Source organism: Vombatus ursinus, unplaced genomic scaffold (assembly GCF_900497805.2).
Source record: "Vombatus ursinus unplaced genomic scaffold, bare-nosed wombat genome assembly UNPS02014818.1, whole genome shotgun sequence".
Lineage (NCBI taxonomy): Eukaryota > Metazoa > Chordata > Mammalia > Diprotodontia > Vombatidae > Vombatus > Vombatus ursinus.
The window spans coordinates 64,427,176-64,435,174 of NW_020954596.1; the positions used below are offsets into that span (position 1 = coordinate 64,427,176).

General features: G+C 33.6%; 1 pseudogene; it reads right to left on the reverse strand.

The window, feature by feature from the left end:
• Nucleotides 1-205: 205 nt before the first annotated feature.
• LOC114023818 lies at nucleotides 206-652 on the reverse strand (annotated as a pseudogene).
• Between the last annotated feature and the right edge of the window lie 7,347 nt (nucleotides 653-7,999).

Consider the following 7,999-nt stretch of genomic DNA (forward strand, 5'->3'; position numbering starts at 1 on the left):
CATACATGCAATAAAAAGCACATTAATCAAGATACACAAGCTTTTAAAGGTTCTAAACTAGAGGGCTCTTCTTTTTTCTCTTTTTTTTTGCAGACACATTAGGTATGTAAATCCTTAAAACCTGTGGCACTTAAAATTGCTGGTAGACTTTCTACTGAGGTAAATTATGCACAACAATAATTATGAGGATGAACAGAGTAGTTGTCTATAATGAATCATTCCAGCTTTACTTGAAAACAGCTGAAACCCTTTTCTCATATCCTCATTTGTTTTCCTGGTAAAGCTTCACTGCCTGGCTATTGGCAGGACTGTTGAGATTAGGTTCATCCAACAGAGACTGAATTGATATTAAAACAGATGACACATCGTATATTGGGCTCTCATGATTCTGGTGGATATCTAAACATGTGCTACCATTTATATAAACATTTGATGAAACCTATTTTTTTAATATGAACCTAACAGCAGGAGATTTATTCAGATACTCTTCTAAGAATTTAAAGGGTTTGCCTTCTGATCTGAATATAACTGCATTCCACTTCATGATATAGTTTTCAGATGATGCACCTCTGACATCCATAGGTAGGTCTTCTTCCAATCGCTTGGAGTGCTGCAAGAGGCTCCTCCTGTCTAGGGTCAATATGATCCCCATTCCCCCATTGTCTATGCAAGAGAAAAGAGTCCTGAGAACCCCATCTCCCACCCCCACCCCGTGGCTGTCGCACCCAGGAGTACTGTTACTGAATTCTGCTATTTCTTAACTCTATTTAGAATTTTTTCTTTGACACAAAATCTAAATATTCCTTTTTTTTTTGTAATTTTCATCTTTTCCTTTAATTCTATCCTTTAAGACAAAATAAATAAAACTAATTATATTTCCATATTACAGTCTTTCAAATATTTAGGTTCCCTGTTATATTTTCCCTATGTCATTCTGTCTCCAGCCTAGACATCCAATTACCTTTAATTTATTCTCAAATGGGAAGATCTTGAAGTAATTCATAATCTTGGTTGTTTCACTCTGAATACTCCACAGTTTAACCATGGTCTTCCTGAAATATGGTGCCCTAAACTAAATACAAGGCTTGAAATAAGAAGCATAGGCAGAGAACAGTGACACTATCACCTCTTAGTTCCTGAATGCTATACCTGTTCCAAGGTCATGAGATTACTTGACTGTTATATCATATTCTTGTCTCATGTTGAGATTGCCACTCACTAAAACCCATGAATCTTTTTCATAAGCACTTTGCTTAGCTAAATGTCCCCCATGTTGTACATGTGAAATTTATTTTTTTGTACCCAAATGAAACATATTTGTTTTTATAAACTATTATAATTTCAAATATGTCCCATAGTAAGTAATATAGGGAAATTGGGGTGGGAATCTCAACCGAGCATTAACAAACATAAACAAGCATATTTGATATACTACAAGCTATCTCCTTTTCACACTATTCTTCAAAATGTATGACTTTTTCTACTAGTCTCTACATTTTACCTTGAAGGTTTCTTAATAAATAGGTACAATTTAATAATTTCAGAAAAGGAGGATTAATTGTAAGAATTAATATTGCATTTTGTTCTGTTTGGGAGGTTGACTCATATTTATTCATACCTTGGGCCTTGTATTGGTTTCTTCTTAGAATTCACATCTAGTTGACTATTTCAACTAGAGTTAAATGCTTTATGCCTGAGAAAGAACTTAATATAGAACAGAAAGCAAAATTCTGAGAGTATACCTGGGACTCTGGGGATGAATAAAATTATCTTCAGGGTGGCTTCTCAAGGGAATGCCCTCCTTAATTTCAGAGATAGTTGTTACAGAGTTGAAAGCTATATGGTTTTTCAGTAGATGTCAATAAACTCTAGCCTTTTCAAGAAAACTTAATTGAAAAAAATAATTTTAGCAAAGTAACAGGACATAAACTAAATCCACATAAATCGTCATCATTCCTATACATCACAAACAAAACCCTGCAAAAAGAGATAGTGAGAGATGCCCCATTTAAAATAACTCTAGACATTATGAAATACCTGGGAATATAACTACCAAAACAAACTCAAAACAAAATTACATATATATATATATATATACACACACACAAATAAAATCAGATTTAAATAATTGGAGAAATAGTAATAATAATTAAATAAAAATGAGAATTTAACCTAACTAATGTATATAGTCAATGTCAACCCAATTAAGTTACTAAATAGAAAAAATAACAAAAATTCATTTGGAAGGGCAAAAAGTCAAGGATATCAAAGGTAATAATGTATATGTGTGTGTGTATGTGTATGTTATATATGTGTGTGTGTATATATATATATATATATTCTATATACCACAATACATAAATGCAGAAAAAGACAAAATATAAAAAAGGATACAAACAAAGCCTCTGAGAAATATGCTATTTGTAGCCAAGTCCAACAAGAATTTCTGAGTTAGTGATAGAAAGAAAGAGTGATAAAAGGAAAATTTAAAAAAAAAAAGAAAATTATGAAAAGGGAATTAACAGCTTGATTTAAAAAAAGGCACAAAAATGCTGAAGAAAATAACACCTTTAATAAAGGCCTAATGGCAAAAGAGGTATAAAAATTCACCAACAAGCAGAAATCCTTAGAAAGCAGAGTAAGTAAAATGGTTTAAAAAAAAGATGCAATAGCTCACTAAAGAAAATAATTCCTTAAAAATTAGAATTGGACAACTTCAAGCTAATGACTCCATCAAGAACTAACAAAACAAAGTCAAAACAATTTAAAAAATAGAAGAAAATTTGACATATTTTATCAGAAAAACAACTGACCCAGGAAAGAGAATAGAGATAATTTAAGAATTATTGGACAACTGGAAAGCCATGACCACAGAAAGAATCTAGAAATAATATTTTAAGAAATTATAAAGGAAAACTGTTCCTGATACCTTAGATCCAGAGAGTAAAATTGAAAAAAAAAGTCCATTGATAACTTCCCAAAAGAAATTCTAAAATGAAAACTCCCAGGAATAATGTAGCCTAGTTCTAGAACAAAATATTGCAAACAGTCACAAAGAAACAATCCAAATATTGCAGTGCCACAGTCAGTATCAGACATGATTTAACAGCTTCTATGTTAAAAAAAATGGAGGGATTAGAATATGACATTACTGAATGCAAAGGAGCAAGGATTATAACCAAGAATCATCCTTTCCCCCCAGCAAAAGTGAGTATATTCCTTTAAGGTGAAAAAAAATGAATATTTAATGAAATACAAGAGTTTCAAAAATTCCTTGTGAAAAGACTAAGTCAAAATAGAAAATTATACATTCAGATGCAAGACTCAAAAGAAGCATAAAAAGATAAACATGAAAGAGTAATCATAAGGGACTTAATAAAGTTAAATTGTTTAAAATTCTATATGGGAAGATGATACATGTAAATCCTAAGAACTTTATCATTACTAGGGTAGTTAAAAGGAGACTAGATAGTAAAAAAAAATGCAGGTATGATTCAATTATTTTGACATAACCATTTAAAAAATGAAGGGATAAAAAAGAGCTGCATAGGGAGAAGAGGGATAGGGAATGTAGAATGTAGAATATTTTCTCTGATAAAAGAGATGCACAAGGAAGAACATTTATAGTGAACTGGCAAATAGGGGAGATGTTGGACAATGCTTAAACCTCACTCTCATCAGAATTGGTTCAAAGAGGAAAGGAGATATACCCACTCAATTGGGTGTATCTTATAAAACTACCTTATAAGGAAATAGGAGGGGAAGGGGACAAGATATATGATGAGGGAGAATGATTGAAAGGAAAGAGGATTAAGGAAGGAATGTCCAGAAGCAAAACAGACTTGGGAGGAGGAGGAAGAAGAGAGAGAGAGAGAGAGAGAGAGAGAGAGAGAGAGAAGCATAAACAGAAGAGCAGAGGATGGAAGATTAGTAATCATAACTGGATAAAAATGTAATGAGTTTACCCATAAAACGGAAGCAGATAAAAAAATGAATTAGAAACAAGAATCCAACAATTCATTCTTTACAAGAGACATACTTGAAACAGAAAAACACACAGAGTAAAAATAAAGGACTACAGCAGAATCTGTTAGGCTTCAGCAGAAGTAAATAAGGCAGGGGTAACAGGTATTATCTCAGAAGAAGCAGAAGCAAAAATAGACCTAATTAAAAGAGATTAACAGTGAAACTATATTTTGCTAAAAAGTACCATAGAAAATGAAATAATATCAAAATATTTTAAGGTCAAATTTTCCCTATATAGGCCTCATTTCATATATATATATATATGTGTGTGTGTGTGTGTATGTATGTGTGTATATGTGTGTATATATGTGTATATATAGGTAGATATAGATAGATATATCTATATATACACATACATACATGTTAGTATATATATGTACACATACACATACATATGCACACATATATGAAAATGAATCAAATTTACAAAAGTAAGTACCATCGATAATACCATCATATCTATGGGATATGAATAGGGAACAGGTAGTTTTCAGAACAAATCAAAGCTACCAATAGTAATACGAAATATATCTATATCTATATCTATCTATCTATCTATCTATCTATCTATCTATATCATTATTGATTAGAGAAATGCAAATTTAAGCAACTTTGAGGTACCAACATAAATATCAGAAATAACAAATCCATAAGGGGATTAGGAAAAATAGGTAGACTAATAAACTATTGGTGAAGTTGTGAACTGGTCCAGTCATTCTGGAGAATTTGGAAGTATGACCACAGAGCTATAAAACTAAGTATACCACCACTATATCTGTACCTCAAAGATATCAAGGGAAAAGGAAAAGGACTTATATGTAAGTATTTTTAAAGAAGTTCTTTTTGTACTGACAAAGAATTGGAAATTGAAAGCGTGTTCAACAATTGTGGAATGATTGAACAAGTTGTGGCATATGATTGTGATGGAGTACTATTGTGCTACAAAAAATGATGAGAGGGGTGGTTTCAGGAAAGAAAAATAGCAAAACCTATATGAACTGCAAAGTGAAGTGAGAAGAACCAGGATATAATTGTGCTCAGTTATAGCCATAATAATCAATTTTAATAATAATCAACTGTGAAAAACTTGGCTACTCTGATCAATACAATGATCCAAAACAATTCCAAAGGAGTCATGAATAAAAATTGCTCCACCTCCAGAGAAAGAACTGAACTCAGTGCAAATTGAAGTATAATTTTCTCACTTTATTTTCTTGCTTCTTTGTAGTATGTTTTATATGGCAAGGTTTTTCAAAGATTGAACATGTATTGATAGCATTTTGCTTGCCTAATCAGTGGGTGGGTGATGGTGAAAAGGGGAGGAAAAGAATTTGGGATTCAAAATTTTAAAAAAAAAGCGTGTGAAAATAAATAGAAAATAAAATTTAACAAAACAAAAAAGATAAAAAATGAAAGACCAAAGTGAAACGGATCTTTCTTTCTAGCAGCTTATATTGTAAATAGGAGATAATATGCACATGTAAGGGTAAAGCCTTAATCAATCAAGCAATCACAAGCCTTCAATCATGTACTGAATTTGAATGGCATTTCAAAAGAATCATCTTTAGATAGGTTAGGAACTTGTCCATGTCCCAGGATTATCTATAAATCTCTAACCAACCTGAGAAGGGATTGACTTCTAGTTATTGGAACAAGTGTGGCTTTCCAGAGAACTCCTGAGGAGTGACAGACTGACTGAGAAAGAGATAACTTGGCTTTGAACTCTTCTTGGCCAGAGGACAACTTTGAAAACCTTAAAAGTTCCACAAAACTTTGGAACTCCTATCTTGCTGGCCTCCCAGGTTAAACTATAAGGTAGTATCTCCGTTAAAAGCAGAACATAGGCAGACACAGATTGACCAAACTTGAGAACTTTTTGGGTACCACATATGTGGGAGAAAAGGACATGATTTCCTATAACAAGGAACTATGAGTTGCTGCTTAGCTATATGTGATTTCATCCACAAGATTTTGAGTTCCAAATTTTCTCCCCATCTCATCCTTCCCCCACCCCAAGATGACATGCATTCTGAATACCCCTTCCCATAATCTGCCCTTCCTTCTATCTCTACCCTTTCCTTCACTTATCCCCTTCCCCTTCTATTTTCCTATAGGACAGGATAGATTTTTATACCCCATTGCTTGTATATCTTATTTCCCAGTTGCAAGTGAAACAATTTTTAACATTTGTTTTTAAAACTATAGGTTCCAATTTTTCTCCCTCCTTCCCTCCCCACTCACCCTCATTGAGAAGGCAAGCGACTCAAAACAGGTTATACATGTGTAGTCACACAAAACACTTCCATAGTAGTCATGTTGTGAAAAACTAACTACATTGCTCTTCATCCTATCCCGCCCCCCACCCTGGTTTAATCTATTCTCTCTTTTGAACCTGTCACTCCTTAGAAGTGTTTGCTTCAGATTACCCCCTCCCCCAGTCTGCCCTCCCCTTTATCATCCCCCCATTCTCTTATCCCATCACCCCCCCATTTTTCTGTAGGTAAGATAGATTTCCATACCCAATTGAGTGGGTATGTTATTCCTTCCTTAAGCAAAATCTGATGAGAATAAGATTCACTCATTCCCTCACACCTTCCTCCATTTCCCCTCCACTGTAAAAGTCTTCTCTTGTCTATTTTATGTGAGATAATTTACCCCATTCTATCTCTCCCTTTCTCCTCCCAGTATAATCCTCTCTCACCCCTTAATTTTATTCTCCAGATATCACCCCCTTCATCTTCAACTCACCTTGTGTCCTCTATCCATCTATCTATCTATCTATCTATCTATCTATCTATCTATCTATCTATCAATCTATCTATCTATCTATATACATACATACATACATATAACTATTTTCCCTCCAACTACCCTAATACTGACAAAGGTCTCATGAGTTACAAATATGATCTTTCCTGGCAGGAATGTAAACAGTTCAATCTTAAGAAATCTCTTAGGATTTCTATTTCCTGTTTACCTCTTCATGTTCCACTTGAGTCTTGTATCTGAAAGTCAAATTTTATATTCAGCTGTGGTCTTTTCCTCAAGAATGCTTGAAAGTCCTCTATTACAATGAATGACCATTTTTCCCCTGAAGGATTATACTCAGTTTTGCTGGGTAGGTGATTCTTGGCTGTAATCCTAGATCCTTTGACCTCTGGAATATCATATTCCAAGCCCTCTGGTCCCTAAATGTAGAAGTTGCTAAATCTTGTGTTATCCTGATTGTATTTCCACAATACTTGAATTGTTTCTTTCTGGCTGCTTATAATATTTTCTCCTTGACCTGGGAACTCTGGAATTTGGCCATGATATTCCTAGGAGTTTTCCTTTGGGAATTTCTTTTAGGAGGTGATTGGTGGATTCTTTCAATTTCTATTTTTCCATCTGGTTCTAGAATATCAGGGCAGTTTTCTTTGATGATTCCTCAAAAGATAATGTCTATCTCTTTTTTGGATCATGGCTTTCAGATAATCCAATAATTTTTAAATTCTCTCTCCTGGACCTATTTTTTAGGTCAGTTGTTTTTTCCAATGAGATATTTCACATTGTCATCTATTTTTTTCAATCTTTTTGGTTTTGTTTTACAATGTCTTGATTTCTCATAAAGTCACTAGCTTCCATTTGCTCCATCCTAATTTTTAAGGAAGTATTTTCTTCAGTGATCTTTTGGACTTCCTTTTCCATCTGGCCAATTCTGCTTTTGAAGGTGTTCTTCTCCTCATTGGCTTTTTGGACCTCTTTTGCCATTTGGGTTAGGCTATTTTTAAAGTGTTATTTTCTTCAGTATTTTTTTGGGTCTGCTTTAGCAAGCTGTTGACTTGTTTTTTATTATTTTCTTGCATCACTCTCATTTCTCTTCCCAGTTTTTCCTCTACTTCTCTTACTTGCTTCTCAAAATCCTTTTTGAACTCTTCCATGGCCTGGGACCAATTCATATTTTTCTTGGAGTCTTTGGATGTAGAAGCCTTGA